This window comes from Mus caroli, chromosome 3 (assembly GCF_900094665.2).
Source record: "Mus caroli chromosome 3, CAROLI_EIJ_v1.1, whole genome shotgun sequence".
NCBI classification, from domain to species: Eukaryota; Metazoa; Chordata; class Mammalia; order Rodentia; family Muridae; genus Mus; species Mus caroli.
In genome coordinates, this window is record NC_034572.1 from 125,437,707 (window position 1) to 125,459,685 (window position 21,979).

At 39.9% G+C, this 21,979-nt stretch overlaps 1 long non-coding RNA gene across 1 annotated transcript in view; it reads left to right on the forward strand.

Annotated features, from left to right (window-relative positions):
- Nucleotides 1-240: 240 nt before the first annotated feature.
- Nucleotides 241-21,979, forward strand: part of LOC110290700 — a 56,678-nt gene continuing 34,939 nt past the window's right edge. The window contains exons 1-2 of the long non-coding RNA XR_002377498.1: nt 241-334; nt 12,825-12,933. This is a non-coding gene — a long non-coding RNA (uncharacterized LOC110290700). The remainder of the gene's footprint in view (nt 335-12,824; nt 12,934-21,979) is intronic.

Consider the following 21,979-nt stretch of genomic DNA (forward strand, 5'->3'; position numbering starts at 1 on the left):
TCACTTGCTCCCAAACCACAGCAGGTTTGTACAAATCCAAAGCCCTCCAAGTGTCCAGTTAATGGTAATTGAATTAGATGATGCACATGACTAAGCCACTGAAGAGCTGTGTGTCTTTGAGTAATTCCCTTAGCCTCTCTGGGCCTCTCCATTGTGGCAGTATTCTGATTTATAGAATTATAAATCTTCTTGGAGTTGTACAAATCCTGAAAGTCAAAACATGGTCTTTCTTTTCCTCAGGACCAAGAATCCCTTTGCGGTTACAAAGGCTATTTGCCAGCCTATACTGTTGCTGCATTTACTAATACATTGCCTAGCCTGACCTTGTGAACAGGTAAGTCCTCAAGGAGTGAACACTGATATTTGATCCCTGGGATTTACTTTCCTCAGACCTTTCAGAGGATCATCAGACCTGGCTGGAGCATATGCGGGAGCTTATCTGGCTTTTGGTTTTCTTCAAAGGCAGGCGTCAAGGTGAACAGATGTTTTGCTGTCATTAGGTGTGCCACATCCATGGGATGAAAAAGTGCTCCCCAAGCAGGGATCCAAATCACAGCATTCTCCTGGCTGACTTAGGATCTCAAGGAGCCAAGTCACATTTCTGTGTCTGCTTTTTTGCTTCTCATCAAAAGTGATTGCAACAGGGCTGGTAAGAGAGCTCCATCCATGAAGCAGGAGGATCCAGAGCTCATACAAAAAGCCAGATATGGTTGCCTATGGATGTCATCTAATAGCTAGGGAGGCAGCATCAGGTGGGCTCCTGGGGCTCTCTGGACAGCTATCCTAATCTACTTGGCAAGTTCTAGATTCTGTATCAAAACAAAGGTGGAAGGCTCTTGAGATTCCAAGGTTGTCCTCTGGCTTCCATATCATGTATGCATGTGTACCTGCACACACATGCTTGCATGTACATACAACCATACACAAAATGACTGCAGTAGATGATTCATTACTAAGTTACCTCGTTTGACCACCTCTTGGAGAAAGTTAAAGGCTCCATATTTGTATTCAGCCTAAGTATGTGTTTCCTCTTTTGTATTGTTTTGTTTTGTTTCTTTACATATTTATTTATTCGTACGTGTGTGTTTGATTTCTCTAAGAGAGTTAGGAAACAAATGAGTCTCTCCCTCCCTCTTTGTTTCCTTTCTACCTGGAAATGGAGGTAGAAACTATTCTCTCTTTCTCTTCCCTTTTCATCTCTAAAGTCTTACCACTTTTCTGAATAAAGGAGCTTTTGATTCTGCTTTTGACTGACTGACCACTGTCTTTCTAAGTTTGTCATGCAACATATGAAGAGAATAAAAGGAGACCCATGCAGGATCTACACACATGCAAGATCTACACACATGAAAGATCTATACATATACAAGATCTTCACACATGCAAGATCTACACATGTATAAGATCTTCACTCATGCAAGACCTGTACATATGCAAGATCACACATGCAAGATCTACACATATACAAGATTTTCACACATGCAAGATCTACACACATGAAATATCTACACATATACAAGATCTGCACACATGCAAGATCTGCACACATGTAAGACATACACACATAAAAGATCTACACATATACAAGATCTGCACAAATGAAAGATCTACACATATACAAGATCTTCACACATGCAAGATCTGTACATATGCAAGATCTGCAAAATGCAAGTTCTACACATATACAAGACCTGAACACATGTAAGATCTACACTTACACTCTTTAGTTTACATGAGATCCTGAGAGACCTCCTGAGGTCACACACACACACACACACAAACACACACTTCAGACCAGTATCCTGTTTCTTAGTTTTTCCATCAGGCTCCATGAACCTTCAGGCTTCCACCAGAAACTGGAAAAAATGCTCATGCTAAAAAAAACAAAAAACAAAACAAAAAAACCCCAAAAAACAAAAAACATAAATGTCAAAATCTGGTTCCATTTGGTAATTGGTGCTACCAACGTTGGTACTTTTTCTCTTCCTCAAATCTGCCTGGGCCTGGCTGCCCTCTGGGGTCACTGAAGGAGGACAAAGCTGTGGTTAGTCGTGCTTGCCACTAGAGGGCAATGCTGACCATTAACAGAGTGATTCTAAGGCGCTGCTGGCCTTTGGAATTTGAAGCTCATCTGTACCCTTGACTGAGAGAAAGCAGATGCCGAGCTCATGCTTTGTGTTCTGTACATGATATAAAGACTGTAGTGCAGATATTGTGAACATGGCTGACAACTGTACTCCAGAATACAACGTAGCGTTTGTTTCCCAGTTTTGGATGGCCATCAATTGTGGGGATGTTACCTCCTTGCAGGCTGTCTCAGTATGTTTTAGGGAGTCCTGACTGATGGCACATCTTTACAAATGCTACAATAAGTGTTAGTATATAAGGACCATGGGTACATGCGGAGGAGGGGGTCTCTGGGGTTCCAGTGACTTCAATGAAGTTCTCATATTGTCACATACTCTAAGATCCGAAAATGAACCTTCTTTTCTTACTGTGAGTTACAATTATTTTGTAACTTTAATTTAAATAAACACAGCATCATACAACATTATCTGAATTGTTTGCTACCTATAAGTACATGGATATATTGGTATCATATTCATTTTGGGCAGCCTTCATATTTTACCTTTTAGGAAACCAACTAACCCAAACAAACAGAGAATACAAAGCCAGCTGTAAAAAGAAAAAAAAATCTACAAAGAAATTCCCGATACAGAATGTCGTGAGGTGAGGGACCAGGCTCTATAACTGGCAACTCTACGTTGCTAATGCCTAGCTCTCAGTGGAACTCTCTTGCATTTAGATGCATTCAGTAGAAATATGTGAAAAATTGCTTTCACTAGTTCCCAGGACAAGATGTTGGAATTTGTAAAACACGGTCAGATTGCTTTAATACACACTGTAAAAATAAACTATTTGATAAAAGACACTTTTAAAAATAGTTCCCATGTCTTTGGGGAAAACGCTTTTATTGTGTGTTAAGGACTCACTGAAAGACAGGAAGCAAAATGTGAGACTGAAGGAGGTAAACATGGTGGTAGGGCGACCTCTGAGGAAGGCTGCCCTGAAAGATTGGTAATATTAAAAAATAAAAATCTTTAAAGGAACAAATCTCCAACTGAACTTATTAACTGTGATGCGGGAAAAAAGCTGCTGGGTGCTGGAATGAATCAAAGGATGAGTTCTCAATTATCTGAACGTCAACATGTAAAGGATGAACTTTCTGATGCACACAAGTAAGAAATGATTTCAGATTGCCCCCTCCTCCCCCCCCTCCCCACTGCCCCAGAGCACCAATGGCCTACCTCACAAAAACCCTGGAAACAAACCAGGAGACATCATCCATGATTGTATAAGACCTGGAGTCATCTCTATTCTCCTGACCACCACTTCTTAAACAAGAAAGACCTGGAGGGGTCCCAGACAACAATAAGTACAATGATCAAGGAGGTTCTATATGAACATCGATTAAAGGAATTGGATGCTTTAGGCTAAACACATAAAAGCAAAAAAGGGACTATGATCAAAGTCTCATTGTCAAGACTACTATGACGTGGAATACAGACCTGTTCATAAAATCATGTAAGGAGTGCGGAGATTGTTGTATTGTATGTTGTATAGCATTTTAGACTATTTCATCATAGACAGGTGGGACATTTAGTGAGTGAATTTTCTTTGATGGGTGTTTTAGGCTGAGCAAATGGGTATTTTCTGGGATTATTAACATTATGGATGGCTGGTAGAACTACAAAGGAAGGGTTTGTAAGGTTTTCTGAACATGAAAAAATTTGGTGTACAGGTTGAGTGGACCTTATCCAAATAGCCTGGGTGAAAATTAGTTTAGATTTCTGGGTGTTCTTTTTACTTAGGGGGATGTATTTGAAACAGTACATATTTAAAATATTCATGTTGGAAATGCAGTTCAAGTTTAAACGTGGTACTCAGTCATGTATAATTTATATCTTTTATTCACATATGTGTGCTTTCATTTATATTTTGCTTATACAGCATTCACAACTGTGTTTTAGGATATGTTAATGTGCCTGAGTTTTGGCTGTGACAGGTCATCTAGGTTGGATATGGACATTTTTCACTTGTGGTACCAGGTCAATCAAATTCTTTGCATTTCACATTTTCAGATTACAGATACTCTGCTTATATTATTTCTTGTAAATCTAAAATATACATGGATCATAGAATGCTTTGATATAAATTTCAAAGGAAACACTATAAGGAAACAAGTGTGTTTGGGGTTCTATAGTGCAGTTGGAGAAGGCCCCAATGGAGAGGAGAAAACTTAACACTCTAAGGGAAAGAGGTTACACTTCATTTTCTGCAGTATTTTCTTTATGCTACATGGCTTTTGTATGTTTGTGCTGGTTACAAACTTGTCTTCATTAGTATGAAATGTTAGCATTTTATTATATTTATGGCAATTACATGGGGTCACTGGAGGTCATGTGGTCACTTCTCTGTTTCTGCACACTTGCCTTCAAACCAAGTCAAAAATTGTTCTGTGTGCTAATAAGGAAAGCAGTGACATTTCTTAAGGGAAAAAACAAAACAAACAAAACAAAAAGCTCTAGTGAAATAAAGGAGTGTGAGATTTTTGAGAAATGGAGTTATGCTAAAGTGTCCTGGAATCTATACTTACCTCAATAATTAACTATGAACAAACCACAGAAATGGCATATGCCACAGAGAACCATAAAGCAGTTTCTAATTTCATGGCTATGCTGCCGACTGTGATTAATGTAAATGTACTTAGAAATGTCAGTTAGGTATAGTTTCTGTTAAGTATAGTGTCAAGTATACAATCACCAGCATCAAAGGGGTTCATATTTTTAATTAAAAGGAGACTTTCCTACTTAGATGAGAGCTAGTGGCTCTAGCTTCCTCTCCTGAGTGTGACCGTCAGAGAAAACAGTAGTTTAACTAACAATTTCACAGAAAGCTGTCAGTATGATTGCTTCAATATGAGTTGAGACAATTTATTTTCCCCTAAAGTACTTCATTTGAGGAAAATAAGATGGGAAATAAATTCACCAGTACCACTGTGTTGAAAATTCAAAGAGTATCTTTTCCTTGAGATAATTATGATTTAATTGAAGAAAATTTAATTATATGTATATATACAGAAAATTAATTATGCTTTATACAATAAGGATGACAGAAGTTAGTGAGAGGAGACCAGAAAACCTCACAGAGCAGGCAGGAATTGAGATGAGAGTGAGCATGGAGAGTGAGCACAGTTTATGCAGCTAAACTGTGGGATTAGAAGTCTTCCATTGGATGAGTGTGTAGGCAATCCCGTGGCAGAGCTGGGTGTTCAGCAATCCCGTGGCAGAGCTGGGTGTTAAGAGATAACCTTGCTAGCTTGAGGAAGCTCATTCTGGAGGAGAGTAGAAAATGAGATCGAAATAGAGATGGAAGAAAGATGAAAGAGTTTAGACTTTATCCCCATGGACAACGGGGCCCTTTGAAGAGCTATTTAATAGGAAGGTGACATAATGAGTAGAGTATTCTTGGGTGATTTGATCTGGTATTGATGCGGCTGATGGGAAGGAGTGAGGGGAGACAGAGTAAAAATACCAGGCATAGTAGACCAAGAGGGAGCCAAGTTATTGTCATTGGAGGTAGATAGGACATTTCAATGTGTGCCTTACCACAAGGATGAACAGTAAGTATTCCATTATGGATATGGGTAGATCCACCTCCCATCTCAGAGCAGCAAGAAAGGTACTGGGTTTTCTGCCAACTTCTGTAGTTACATGATACCCTTCTTTTCCCAGTGTGAGAACAAAGTAGAACCTAGTCTATGTCAAAAGAATTAAGATCAAAGGGAAAGATTCAGCAAGGATGTAGATAGTCGAAGATGTGGTCCATTGGGGGACTATATTTAAGGACTGGCTTCCTTGGTCTGCTACCTGGCTCCAAATGCACCACGTGTTTAAGTATACACTGAATCACTTCTCTCACAAGAGTGAATCCTGTCTCACTGATGTGAGGTCAAGGTTTGAGGTTTTTATTATCTGGCTTTTATTATCTCACCAAATTCTGCTGTGTAAGAGGCTCCTCACATATGCCTTAAGGGCACGTCTTATAACTGTGGGGTTTTGAGCTCTATAGAGGCAATTTTCTATCCCCATATACACATGGTAAAACAGCCATATTATGACAATACTACTTGTCCCATTGGGGAAAACAAAAGGCTTGTAGTCGTCACTGCTCAATGCTATGTCTCAAACTCAGCCAGCATCCTGTTGCCAGCACTGCAAGTAGGATCCAGTCCTACACTCTGATTGCAATTCAGTATCAGTCATGACACATGTGAGGGGGAGCCACCGCATGCAATACAGAGGAGAGATTTGTAAGGGACAGTCAGTGTGCACTTGGAGCAGCTCATGCTGAGGCCCATTCAGTGAGCTTGCTGCTGGTCTGGTGGCTGGTGGTTGGAAGCGGTCATAGGCTAGCTGTCACAAAGAAAAGCTGCAACTGGAGAGAAGAATGAAGACAAGCAAGAAGACTCTGTAGCAGAGTGGCAGCAGGAAGATAAAGTGGCCCCATTCCTTCAATCTTTATTCTTAATTCTTTCAGAATTTCATAAAATGTGTCGTGAACATATTCACCCTCTTCGTCAAACTCCCCCCATATCTACACCCTTCCCCGGATCCTATTGTGTCCTCATTCCTTTTATTCTAAATTTATTCAGTCAAATTTATGCTGCCCACATACTATTGAGTGTTTGCCTATCTATTGCAGCATAATCGATCTATCCATAGTCCTTAGCCTCACTGAAAACTGGGCATCAATTGCCTGAGGTGAGACTTGGTGGCCACCTCCCACTTCCATGCAGGGATTTTGTGTGGCTTGTGTAAGTGTTTCATAGAGCATGCCAGTATCCTTCTCTGTGGGTTGGAGCCTCTTTTTCAGGACTCAGGGAAGTAGGAGAACCAGTGGACTGGAAAAGCACAGAACCACTGCTATCTCAGCAAATATTCAGAAGACTGGCATTTTAGTTATGGTTCCTATTGCATGAAGAGACCATGGCAATTCTTTTTTTTAATTGGATATTTTATGTCTTTACATTTCAAATGTTTTCCCCCTTTACAGTTTCCCCTCTGGAACTCCCTTATCCCATCGTCCTCCCTCTACTTCTATAAGGGTGCTCCCTTTCCACACCCCCCACCTACCTTGCCTCCCTGGCATTCCCCTTCACTGGGGCATCAAGCCTCCACAAGACCAAGGTCTTCTCCTCCTATTGATGTAAGACAAGGCCTAGAGCCATGGGTTCCTCCATGTATACTCTTTGGTTGGTGGTTTAGTCCCTGGGAGCACTGGGAGGTCATGTTGGTGGATAGTGTTGTTGCAAACCCCTTCAGATCCTTCAGTCCTTTCACTAACTCCTCCATTGGGGGCCCTGTGCTCAGTCAAATGGTTGACTATGAGCATCTGCCTCTGTATTTATCAGGCTCAAGGAAACATTTAATTAGGGATGACTTCTGACCCAGAAGTATAGTCCATTATCATCATGGCAAGAAGCATGGTACTATGCAGGTAGATAAGGTGCTGGGAAGATAGCTGAGACTTCTACCTCTGGATCAGCAGGCAGCAGGAAAAGTGACACAGGGCCTGAACTGAGCATTTGAAACCCCAAAGCCCATCCCCAGTAATATACTCCCTTCAACAAAGCTACACCTTCTAAGAGTGTCACTCTGTCTGGGCCTATGCCATTTTCATTTAAACTACCACAGTTGGCAATCTCACCCACTGAAGAGATGCCTTGTGAGCCTTGTCGACCTTAGAGCTCCACATCCTAGCCATGCATGACTTCCAGGAAGAGGGTCATCAACCTACCCACAAAACCTTCAACCCACAGTTTGTCTTGCCTTCAAGATGCCCAGAGATAAAGACGGAGTAGAGACTTAGAGAACAGTCAACTTGAGACTCATCCCATGTGTGAGAGACAACCCCTGCCACTCTTAATGATACTTTGCTATGCTTGCTGACAAGAGCCTAGCATAACTGTCTCCTGAGAGCTTCATCCAGCAGCTGATGGAGGCAGATTCAGAGACCCACAGGCAAACATCAAGCAGAGATCCTCGAGTCTCATGGAAGGGTCAGGGATAGAAGTGATCGAGCAGAGTGGGAGAGGAGTCAAGGACACCACAAGACCTACAGAATCAACTAACCTGGGCCCAGGAGGCTCCCTGAGAATGAACCAGCAAAGAGCTTGCAGTAGGTAGACCTCAGCCCCCTGCACATTGGAGCAATTTCCTTTCTATCTGCATGTTATTGGTCCCAATCTCAAAGTGGGATATTTGCCTACATGAGAGTCTCATCTCCATCCTCAGGCTTTGAAGTGAGTAGAGTGGTTGTTTCTGGAGCATCTGCTGTAACAGGCTATGGAAACATAAATTGAGGAAATGCAAAGACAGTTGTCACCATTTCTTACTTTGTCCACAGTGCCTCCTCTATCTTGTGCCTAATGTGGGTTACATCTTATCTGCCCTTGTGTGTCTGTAAGGACTCCAATGTGCTTTTCCCAGAGTCCTGTTTCTCTAAATGCTTCAAAGGCATTTAGAAAAAGCCTGAACTGGGAGGCAATATAGCTAAAATTTTATACTTCTTTGCTTTCCTTTCTTTTTTCCCCCATTTTTAATGAAAATATTTTTCACACAATGTATTCTGATCACAGTTTCTCCTCCCTCATCTCTTCTATAAGGTCCTCTTGACCTCCCCACCCATCTAACTCTACACCTTCTTTTTATTTTTCTTTAGGAAAAAAAAAACTAGGCAATTAAAGCTAAGCAAACCAGATTTTTTAAAAAAGCAAACACAAGAAAATAGACACACACACACACACACACACACACACACACACACACTATTGCTAAAGAAAACACATACCTTATTTAACACAGAGAAGTCAAGCTGGTGGCTAACTAGAGCCTTAAATCTTCTTGACTGGTGTTCATGGTACCTGCAGGTAGGTACTCTGTCCGTTACCAGAGGAGAAAGACAACTACCAACCCAACTACAAGCCCTGCGATCTAGAATGGTGATCTGGCTGCATGATACGCAGGTACAAGAGTAATACTGCCATTCTGGGAGTAACCAATCACTCTCTGATTGGCTTTAAGGCTCCCTTTAGGAGACAGAACCCATGCCTGACACTGCTTAGGTGCCTAAGAACCTGAGACTAGATTGTCCATGGGGCTAGGGAAATACCAAATTTGATATTTTAAAAATGAAAAAAAAAATCTGGATTTCATCTGTTTCTCTATGGATATGAATGTTGAGCAAATACAACATTTTAAAATTGTGTTTCCACTGTCAGAGTTTCCTGTAAGATGATATCTTAATATCTATGCATGCATTATGATGTGTCTATATAGAATCCATCCCCATTCTTTTCCTCCAGTTCACATTTTGACTTTTTCTCATGAACACTTCCTCCCTCACCCACTAAGTCATTTAGTGCTGTTGGTATATTCGCAGGTATGAAAACATCTTCTGTAGCATGCATAGAGCCCAGGAGAAAACCAAATCTCCCTCTCCAGGAGCCCTTGGTTTCGCATAGATCCTTGGATAGGATGGGATTCATTATGCTTTCCTCCGCACACGGTGTGCTTTTGGACGGTTTGATCGTGTGAAAAATCTATATGTAGTCCTCACTGCTGTGAATTTAACTATACGTGTGGCTGTGCCATCTGGTTTGGAAAGTACTGTTTTATTACAGGTATCTACTTTATCTGCTCTTAAAAATCCTTCCACTATCTCTACCGTCATGATTCCCACACCTTTAAGATATGATACAGATGTCCCGTTTAGAGCTGAGCACTCCACACGCTCTCATTCTCTACACTTTGGCCAATTGTAGGTCTTTGCATAAATAGTTATTTACAGTTAAAAGAAGCTTTTCTGATGAGAGTTGAGGGATGCACTAACCCATCGGTGCAAAGATAAGAATGTAGGGATAGTTTATTACTCACTATGTCTATTTATCAAAATAATAATAGTAGACCTGCCCTAGGGCCAATGCCCTATCCAGCCACAAGGTTTCAGTCTAGTTAATGGGGCCAAGCATGAGTTACATGTTGTGGATTGGGCTGTAAATCCTACAAAAAAGTGGTTGGTTACGCCCATAATATTTGTGGCCTTGCTGTATCCCCAACTGGGCATATCACATCAAGCCGGTGGTTATTGTAGCTCACACGGCTCATAGCCATGTAAAACTATAGATGATTTCTCTCTCCTTACAGCACGCACTGAATCTTCCAGCATTATGAAAGCTACCCAATAGTAATGAAGTTTCCAGGTCATACTGCTTACTACAAAAACTAGCCAATAGGAAGGAAGCTTCCAAGTCACACTGCTTACTACGAAAGCTAGCCAATAGGAAGGAAGTTTCCAAGTTGTCACCGAGCTTCGCAGTCTTCGTGCTCGTGGACACAAGAACGACTCAGACACCAAGGTGGGTTCAAACAGCAACTTCTTTTTTCGGGATTTTTCCTTTACAGTTCTCTTCCCCAGCAGGTTCTTCTACTACCTCTTGCAGCAAGGGCTAAACAACTTCTTCTACTTAGGCTCAGGGCTACAACAACTTCTACTTAGGGCAAGGCTATATTCCTAACTAACTCCTGGCAACAACAACTTCTACTATCCTCATGCTGACTGACCTCATCTAGCACCACCCCACCTCATCCAATCAGAATTCACACAAACTCCAGGAATGCGCTCAGGTCAGTCACTGATAGGCTGACAGGTCCGGATCATGAGGAGCAGTCCAGCCTGGCAGGCAGCCCATGCATGCAGCCTTACCTAGCATGCTCTGGCAAGGCAGTAAACATCTTGGCCCATGCAGCCGCTCCCGCTTCCTGCACCGGGTCATCCTGCTTACTATGAAAGTTAGCCAATAGGAATGAAGCGTCCAGGTCATATTGCTTACTTTCTTCATACCCTATAACTTAAATCTGTATCTCCAGCATCAGGGTCTTGTTTGGAGGATAACCCAAAAGCAATGGCAATAACCTATAATATTTATGGAAGCTATAGGTTCCCACTGACAAATATTTCAAAAGGAGATAACCCATACCTGTTATTAGACTTTTTATTTGAAGTGTTTGTTTAGGCATTATCTCCTATTATAGAGTAATTTCATTTAAAACCCATTGATACATTTTTTTCCAGAAGTTCTGACAGGAGTAGGTTACCTACCATATAGTATTTTCATTAACCTCCATTTTTTATTTAAACTATTTTATAACTTTATTATTAAAATATTTAAAAATAAAATATTGAATGCAAAATGGCCTCAGTGTTAGTTTCCCTTCTCCATGCTTCCTTCTCTATGCAGCCCCCCCATCCTCCAGCCCATGTGACTTTTCCTGTTCCATTGTTCCTCTTTCTCCTTTCCTACCACCTGTGTTCTATTCCTCTTTCTTTGAAATCCCTTCCATGACCCCTAACTGGTTCCCTGACTTCTATGTGTACTCCAATTTAAACATTCATATCTAAAGACTGAAAACTAGCATTTACTTGAGAAAGAACATGTGGCATTTGTCTTTCTGGATCTGGGTTGCCTCATTCAGAATAATTATTTCCAGCTCTATCCATATACTAGAGAGTTTAATTTTTCTTAATAACTAGGTAATAGTCCATTCTGTAAATGTACCAGTTTCATAATGAATCCATCTTTGGATGGATAGCTAGGGTTTTTTTTTTTCCTATTTCTTGGCTGTTTTGAGGAGAGCAGCAATGAGCTTGAATGAGCAAGTCTCTCTTTAGTAAGACAAGAGAGTCTTTTGGGACCATGCCCATGTCAGAATTTCTTCATTGAGGTAAAACACAGTGAAATGGGAAACTATGATATAATTGAAGCATAGGAAATCTGAGTCATGACTCTTCCAACAGCTGGATTTATAATGGTTTGGGAGCTTGGTTTCCAGAAGTGTCATTTTTGAGGATGTAGGTTAAGATAATTAGATACAGGTTTTTCATATTTCACTTTCTCCTGTCTTTCCCCTTGCCTCACTCCCTCCCCCCTCCCTTTCTCTTTTCCATTCTATCTTGTGTGTGTGTATATACTGTCATGTGAGTAGGTAACCAGAGAGAGGGCTGTTTTGAGGCAGGGTCTTCCTGTTTCCATCACTCTGTAGACACCCTAGTATGTAGGCTACTGGTGGATCCTGCTGTCTGACCTCCTAGCTTGCTGCCACCAGAGGGATGGCTGCAGTTACAGATGAGCAGTGCCACATCCCACATTTGCATGTGTTCCCTGGACTACACTTGGTTCATCAGGCTTGTATCGCAAGTACAATTACCAGTTGAGTCACCCCCCTCTCCCCTGCCACCATTCATGCCTTTTCTTCTCTTGTATCAGTGTCCAGGTATGTGCTGGTTGAGTTTCTGCCTAGTTTGAACATTGTTCTGTTCTTCAACACCCCACATCTTCCCCCCATTGTTATGCTTTCAGGTCTAATACTATCAGTAGGATCAGACCTCCATATCCCTATGCATCTGATTCTAAATCTATAGAAGAAGAAAAATGATTGATAAAAATAGATTTTAAAGTCATTTTGAGAATTGTAATAATAGTAAAATTCTCATATTTAAGGGAGGATTACATACTTTATTTTAATAGACCACCTTCAAACATTGTTTTCAGACTTGATTTCAATGTATAAAACAATCAGAGGACATGTTGTGAATGATTATGCAAACAGATTAGAAAAATAGTCCTAAGGCAAAGTCTTTTCTCAATGTAAAATTTCCCCCTTTGGCTCATTTCAGGACTGAGACTTTTTTTTTTTCTGCAGGGTTGCTTAAGAGATCAACACTTCGGAGGGTTATTGTCGACACCAAGTAGAGCGCTGTTGGTGTGATTCAAGGAGTGTTTTGAACTTTGAGATGACTCAGTTAGTTAAGGTACTTGGAACTGATGTCTTGAATTACACTCCTGCAGTCTCTTCGATGGAAGGAGAGAAAGTTTCTTACTTCCATAAGAAGCTCTGCCTTCCACATGCATACTATTCCAAATACGCACACCCGAACACACACACACACACACACACACACACACACACACACACACACAAATAAATGAATGTGGGAAAAACTCGAAACAGCTTTACTCTGAATATTCTCAATCTTTATGGATTTTGTGGGTCCGGAATGTTGGGAGTTGAAGGCTAGTAAGTTTTACATGGAGGGAGAAAGTGAGGTTAATCAATGCCTTATCGTTCCATGTCCCTCCACGTTTGCATTTTTAATTATTAAGAAAGGAATTCAGTCCTAAACAAACAAAAAAAGTGAAATCGATTTATACCAGAAAGTTCTCTTGGCATTGTGATCCGATGTAGTAATTGGGAGATAGTTGTTTAGAAAATGGCAAGTAATTTCTGGCTATTTCAATAGATTCTTTTGTAACCCCAACACACATTTCATATTTACATACACGGTCTTACTTAAGCAAAGAAAATTCAGCCTGCATCAAAGCAAAATGGACAGTTCTGGAGGACGGCTATGTTCACATTTACTTAGTAGACCTTTAAAACTGCAGCTCTCCACTGCTCCCTCCTGTTCTCCCTGTCACAGTTGAGGCTTTGGTGTCTCACCAGCCTGTGATCTAAAAACAGGTCATCCCTCCCTCCCTCTCCCAAGGCATCATCAGAGGGCTTCCTGATGCTTAGATCCCTGCTTCCTGCTTCCTGCACCTGCTCACCCCTCAGGTGAAGTGTCCTGCCTACAGGTGGGCACTTTGGGGGAAGCACATCCCACAGAGGGATGGTTAGAGAGAACATGTGTAGCCTGATGCAGCCCACATTGACACAGGCCAGCCCTGCAAAGCACTGTATTTATTGCCAGAGCGTCTACACATCCACAGTCCCACCCAGTGACAAATGCAGTGGTGGCTGTGAGCCAATTATGTGTGCCTGTAGAACTGTATTCTGTATTTAGCCTGAAGCCATGCAGGAGCTCTAGGCTGCTGAACACCTCTGTTGGGTCAGAGCTTTTGCTTCTCAAGTTGGTGAATCTGATTCTTCACCACATTCTCAACAAATCAGACGATAATTTTGAGAATGAAGTTTGTTTCGGCAACCAGCTCAAACAGCAAGATGTGAATTCAGTTGCCCCTCATAGCTCAGTTTAACTCTTAGATATAGATCCAGGCCTGAGAATCATGTAGAAGAGCAAAACCTATAACGCGAGAATTTACATTTTCATTCACTGGGTGAATGTAATTTTAAGAATCATTCTCAAAATATAATTACAACTCTGCAGAATTCAGAGGAAAAAAAACTTTTGTTTTGCTTTTCACAAAAATGGTTGTGACTTCTAAACAGCCTGAGATAATGGTTATGAAACCTGTTAAAGATTTAGAGATACAATATTTAAAAAAAGATTATATATTTATCAGGGGAGGAAATCCCCTTTAACAGCAAGCACATGAGAAGGTAATGTAAAGGACTAATCAGTATAGAAGGAGATTCATTTATGTGACTATCTCAGTCAATGTTCTATTGCTTTGCTGAAACACCAAGACCATACCATCATATATAAAGGAAAGCATTTAAATGGTGGCTCACTTACTGTTTCAGAGGTTTAGTCCATTATCAGCATGGGGGGAAGGGGCGTATGGCAGCACGCAGGTAGACTTGGTAGTCAAGAGTTCTATAACAAGATCTTCAGACAGCAGGAAGAGACAGCCACTGGGCCTGGCTTGAACATTTGAAACCCCACAGCCCACCTCCAGTGGTACACTTTCTTCAACATGGCCTCACCTCTTAATCCCCTGTCAAGGAGCATGACTCCCTAATGACCATGCATTTAAATATATGAGTATATGGAGGCCATTCCTATTCAAACCACCACAGTGACCCTAGCTAAGTTTCACCCAGAAAGATGTCACACTAAGAAGTAACTTACACTGGAAGGAAGCCATTAATTGTTCTGTCAGGGACAATTTCACATTCCCAGTGAACACATTTCTTTTCTCTGTTCTGTTACTGTTTGATGGAATTTTCCACACCTGGGTCTTGTGTATTAAGGCGCAGAGAGCTGATCAACATGAATCATGACAAAATATATTATGACTTCATTTGGCCTGATTTTGATTGATGACTCATTGTCTAATACCAGGACTTTTTTTGATGTTAATGTATTCCAGGTTCCCTGTTTCTTTTAGCATTGTGCTACATATCATTATATCTTCAGTGGTCCACTTGTTTTAATTTGGACTTAATATGCTATTAAGGGTCATGTTTTTAGCTTCACTGGGGGCATAGATTTTCAGTGATTGTGTGTTAGTTGCCTCAAGACTTGAGCGTACCTTTACAGTTTAATATCTTTCTTCTGGGAGCTTTAGTTTGTTTGTCTGAAAATGTCATTATACGATGTATACAGATGAGGCTAGTTCCCAACAGAGTTTCCAATCTTCCATGAAGTTATGTTAAATTACATTGAAAGTATGGGAATATTTGTCTACTTTCAGTAGTGAGACAATTAAAATGTTTTGTTTGTTCCTCAGTGCAGCAACTTGACAGCAATGGTTGTTATGTTTGGCTATGTGTCAAAGAGTGTTTATACATCTTATCACATACGTGACCTAAGGCAAGAGTCAGTGCTCAAATAGGGACTTCATAAAAGACCCTTTCAAAGATGTCAACAGCCTTTGTGCTAGGAAACTCACATGCTTCCAAAATCTGGTTACTTTTCCATTCTGAAACAGAATATCACACACACACACACACACACACACACACACACACACACACACACACACACACACACTTGTTTCCACAGCATCTTGGCATGCAATATAGCTTAGTATAGTGTGGTGATTCCTTGATGGTAATTCTTTTGGCTAGTAAAGAGTAAGATTGTGTGATAAAGTAGGGTTTTAAAGAATTACTTCCTATAGAAATTGCTAAATGCCCATCCACCCTTCCTTTTGTTTGAATGTACATGCTGTTGACCACTAACATTCAAACCCATAAGACAAAAAAAAGCACATATTTTTACTTGCCATGTATTCAATATTTCTGGGTATAGTTTTCATTCCTTTTGCAGGATAGTTACAACAATTAGTATATAGAAAAATGGATAAGACCCAATCTTAATCATTAACTGTTCCTATTTATAGTTTATCTATTGTATACTAAACTGTGTTGTTTCTTTTAGATATTTGGTATCAAAAGAGGCCCCCCTCTCCCGATATCCTTTCTTCTGACATAAGTAGTCTTTGTATCCATGATATGAGTGTCGGTCTTGTGGCTTGCTTTAGTATATGAAACATTGCTGAAGGCATACATTTTATATCTAGGCAGAAAGTTTCAGAGTGTCTCTGAAATTGTTATTTTTGCAAAGAATGTTTTCCAAATGGAGCTATTCTTTCTGCCTGGAGAAAGTAATAGAGAACAAGCATGGGGCAGGGGTACAGACACTCACTGCCAACATAGCAAGACATAACTTTATGCTGTACAAGTCCCTGAAGTTTGCAGTTCCCATATCACAACATGGTACAGCACATGTTGACTAATGACACAATGAATGTCAATAGAGACACAGAGACATATAGTTTCTGCATTAGAGCTTCCATTTCTATGACAAAACACTGGAGGCAAGCAACTTCAAAGAGGAAAAATTTACTTCAGCTCATGGTTTCAGTCCATGGAGGGTGGGGGTGGGGTCCTCTTGTGGTTTGGAAGTGAGGTTGGACATAAGGTCAGACATCATCACGGTGGAGGGTGTGTGTGATCATGGTCAAGCAGGGCTTATTGTATCCTGTGAGACAGGATATAGAATGGGAGTCAGGAAAGGGCTGGGAAAGATGATTTTTTCCAGGACCACCTTATACCAAAATCATCTTAATTTCCTAGAGATGAACTTAACATGCACACTTCTAAGCTAGGAATTTGTCAGAGGAGCTACTTTGCCAATAACTGACATCATTCTTTCATTTTGTGAATTCACTGATCTTCAAAAGACCATAGACAGCTATTGTAATAAATACTCCATGGTTGGATTACCATGCCTCTTACGTGCTACCTCATTTTATACATACAGAAGCTCTGTGCAGTAAAAGATGTCATGTCTGTTCCACAGCGAGGGATCACTGCGATTTTTCTGTTTCCTCAAACCTTGCCTCAATGAACATGAGAAAGGGCAAGAATAAGCTTCCACCCCACCCCCCTGAGCCTTTCTCCCTGCTGCACTCCAGTTCTCAGTAGTCATCCTCTTGTCTGTTCTGTCTTCAACATTTGTATAATGCCTGAAGTTCACAAACGGAACTTGCAAACACAGCAATTATTAACGCTTTCTAGTGATAGAGATGGGAACTCTCTGTGATTCAATATGTTTTCCTGTGTAATGACCAGCTTTGAATAGGGCCATGGAAATTGAAAATGGGACTAATGGAGGGAGTTAAACTCCTAAGGAACAGAAGATGCTACTGGAGTGGAGATGTAATCGGCTTTCAAGAGTCAAGAAATCTTAGTGTTTTATTTCCTCTGTTCCTAATCACTTCATCCGCCTCTGTTGGTGACCAGATTCTCAGAACAGAAATGAGATGAACGGGAATGAGACACACTCAAACATGAATGCTGCCCAAATCACTAGCAGTGGTGTGCACTGCTGCATCCAGAAGGGAAGACATGATGTCACACGACAGGTCACATCTCACTTTAAGAGAAGTCCTCCTGCACCAGAGGGAGAATGCTCCTCTCTGGGTCTATAGCTATATATTTTATGCCCGTGGATGAAAGATTCAAGAAGCAATTGGATTCTTTCTTCCTGCTTTACCCCGACCTTTCTTTGGCTTTCTTTGTCTCTGGGTGTGATTGACTGCTCACGGGACAGGAGTGGAGGACAACTCTTGTGGAGGTGATGAACTCTTGGGAAAAAGTTGTATGACCTCTGAGTTAACATGTGTAAAGCATGCAGAGACTTTTAATAGCATGAATCTTTCTTCCCATTGCGTGTAGATCTGCCCCTGTGTCTTATGCTTTTAGTACTGGCCCCATGTTGCTTTCAATTTATCTTGATCCCATTGTTGAGCATAGCTTTTATATTTACAAGGCTATGGTATTATAACTTCATGACTTTTCATAGGTGCCTATGTCAGAGTGATCTCAAATAAATGGTGCAGTATTACCAAAACCTGTTCTGTGATTTAATTTTCTTAACAGATAAAGTTAACTTCAAGAGAAACTAGTTTCCAATGATCCCAGAAGCCCCTCAGAGGTGATGTTTTCGATAGAGCGGTAAGATCATGCTGTCAAGATGAGCTAGGTCTAACTGACATCTTTTCTTTGTTAAGCCACCTAATTCAAACCTTTGATCATATGTTGTGCAGTGAGTCAAACAGACAAAAATTAGAATGCTAGAAAAGTCAGGCTGCAGGCAATCAGCATTTATTATTTTGCTGTATACAAACATCCTGTTATTAAGAATGTCTTTAGAATGTATTATTAGCTTAAAAATCACAGTGACATTACCTACTTATAAAGGAAGGCATACGTTAAAAGTCTTGCCATGTTGATCCACATAAGGGAGCAATCACAGGCATAGGTAAGCCATTGCATTTCATATTTATGTTTTACTGTGTTCATAAAACTAATCAGATAGGAGGCTTCTCAAGTTCTGTCTCTCCTGCAAATAAATAGAATTAGTAGATTGTAGCCTTAGGGCTCAGAACTGTTCATCTTTGTTCAAGGAACATGCCTCATCTACCAGGAAGTGCTTTGATCTCCAACCAAAGGCATACCTCATGCGAACAGTGATGGCACAGCTTTGAGGGTGGAAGGAACTGCGCAGTTCACAGATGTGTAAGAGTTACATGGTGCACAGTGACAGGGACCCTTGAAACCCAAAGTCATCATACCTGTTTCTTGGCTCTGCTTTGAGAGTCCTAACAACAAATATGTCTAATCATGTTAAACGTTTGTTTCAACTAAAAACTATGTACATTTTTTTCATTCATTTTAAACAATATAGATTATGATTTTTAAGTCACATTTTTTAGTTTCTTGCCTGATTCACTTTAGAAATACAACTCAAAATTTATAGTGTTTTGAGACTCACACTAAGGCCATGTGATTTTTTTGTATTAACACATTAATATCCCTAGACTAATGGGTCTAACCCCTTTGGGGGTCAAATGACCCTTTCATGGGGTTCCCTAAGACCATTAGAAAATACAGATATTTACATTATGATGCATAACAGTAGCAAAATTGCAGTAATGAAGTAGCAACAAAAATAATTTTGTTGGGGGTCACCACAACATAAGGAACTGTATTAAAGTGTCAGCGCATTAGGAAGGTTGAGAACCACTGCCCTAGACAATGTACAAAATGTATCTGTTTGCTATACTACAGGTCACTCTATAAGATAAATAAGAAGCTTTGATCTAGCATTAGGAACAGTAACAAGAGAATGGTGGAGAGAGAGCTCATGGAAAGCTGTGTGCCTAATGCAGTCCTGTTCTCTGAAGTGCCGTTGTCTATATGCTGAGTTAGCAAGAGCAGGTGACCTCACAGCCAACGTGATCTCTCATGATTTCAGGAGTACACACCCCAGTTAACTGAGAGAGACCCGTGACCAGGGCTGCTTCTCATATTACATAACATTATTGTGAGCCAGACAGCTAAGAAAGATATAATTTATAAGAGAGACATTTGTTATATTCCCATGTCTTCCTTTTCCTTCCCCACCCATAAGTTTTCAAAGAGTTTACCATTCTTTTATACTTTATACTTTACTTAAATTTACAATTAGCCTAAGTAAATATAATCACCATAGGTAAGGTATATTTTAAAATTATGATTTAATTCAATATGTTGTTAGTTTATTTTTAAAAACAGTTTAAGATTTCTATCTAGGCATGTCTATAATCACAATACTCAAGAAAGCTGGGAGATGAAGATTGTGCGTTTCATTATGGTATAGGCTAGATAATGAAATCCTGTCAAGAGTAATATACAAACAAACCAATACCAACCACGAACAGAGAAACTGAGAAAATTTAGTATAGAATTCTCATACATTTTCTCAATTGTTTCCAGGTACACACAGTAAGTGTTAAGAATCCTTTTAATCACTATGTCATGTCCCCTTTGTCTCTTCTACTCTTCCTTTTTATGATGTCTAGTTTATAGGACACACACACAACTATCCTGGCTCTCTCTTTTTAATGGTGTTATCGTGGTATAATTTTATTTATTTATTTTACCCCCTCTCTCCCTCCCTCCCTTCTTTCCTTTCCTTTTCTTTTTTATTGTCACAGACCTAACATAAACAACAGCCTCACAAACCCAAGCCTACACCTTTGTATTTTTTTCTCTCCTATCTATGTTTTGACATTTAAAGATTTGGATAACAACATGCAACAGGACTTTCTTCTTTTTTATCTATGTTTAGTGTCTCTTAACTGTATTTTTAAAACATTCATGTTGAATGTGAGTATTAATATTATCAATTTCTATGTGTTTCACTTGTTTTTCAGTTCGTCTTTTCTTTAGCCTTCTCTTGTTTTAATTATGGATCATATATGATTTCATTGTCTTAACATCAATTATTCTTCCTTACAAAGTCTTTTTAATGGCTGCTTGGGTTTGTAGCATTATCTTTTCACAAGTATGTGGCTTTATTTTCAGTACTGTATTTCTTCATAGTGCTGTTAGAATGACTGATTCATTTATATGCTTTAATCATGAAACTGTGTTTCTTATTATTTTAACACTTATGTAGTAGATTAAGAGTAGGGGCATAAAATATTTTATTTTACAAAAACATTTATTCTCCATCCCTATTACCCTCTTTACACAGATCTGAGTTTATGACTTCTGCCATCTTCTTTCTCACATATTCTGATATTGCTTGTAGGGTGGGTCTGCTGGCGATATATGCCTCCATTTTTATCTTTACATTTCAACTTTACTTTTGTAGGATAATATTTCTAGATATGAAATTATAGGTTGAAATGGGATTTTTACTTAAGTTTTTCTTTCAACACTTCAAATATTTCCCTGTATTATTTCTTCTTGAATAATATTTGGTTTTGATTTTTAGATGACAAATCACCACTACTCTTTTTTTTCCCCTGAATTTTTGAGATGCATTTTGCTCTGTGTTTGCCTTGAAGATTTTTAATTTGTCTCCTATTTTCTGAAGCTTTGCTATGATAGAGCTTGGTATTCCTATGCCTGCAAAATTGTTGGTTTCCTGCAGGGACCTTGCTTCGCGGGCTGTGTGTCACAGGACAGTTAGCACTTGATTGATGATTTCAGGCTGATCAGTTTCCCTTACTCTGCCAATCATAGAAGAATGACTTTCTCCATTGTGGGAACATGGTGAGCTCCCCAGAAGCTCAACCTAAGCAACAGCCCAGCATCCCAGGCTGCAGCCCCTGGAAGTTCCCATTCTCTATGTGGCCTTCTCTTTTAAGCCATAATCACTATGTAGGTTTTCTTACCAGTTTTCAGACCCCAAATTTCTGGTCTAGCCAAGCTGATCTCAGCTGAGTGTCTGTTTTATTTTGTCTCTCCATACTTGAAGTGCTGGATTGCCTTGGCTCCGCTTTTCTCTGTTGAGTCCAGGAAGAACCACCAGCTTCATTCTGTGCAGCTTGTTTCCTCCTGTGGATGACCAGTTCCAGGTGGCAGTCCCATTAAAGACAGTTAGAAATTAAATTTTGGTTAAAATATTATTTATTTAGGAATCTATTTTTTTCTATGAAAAGAAATTCTCCCTGATTTGTGCTAAAACAATATGCAACTCAGGAAATGATACACTACTACATAATCATAAAAATGTATGGAGAATTTAAGTATTTGCTAGAAATCCTTGCAAAAATCCTCAGGTTGTCTATTCGGTGCATTCTTTAACCATTTGTGAACAATAAGTAATAATATATAGTAATATTAAAATTATTATTGCGCATATGTCATGTGAGTATGGGGCTCACAGGAGT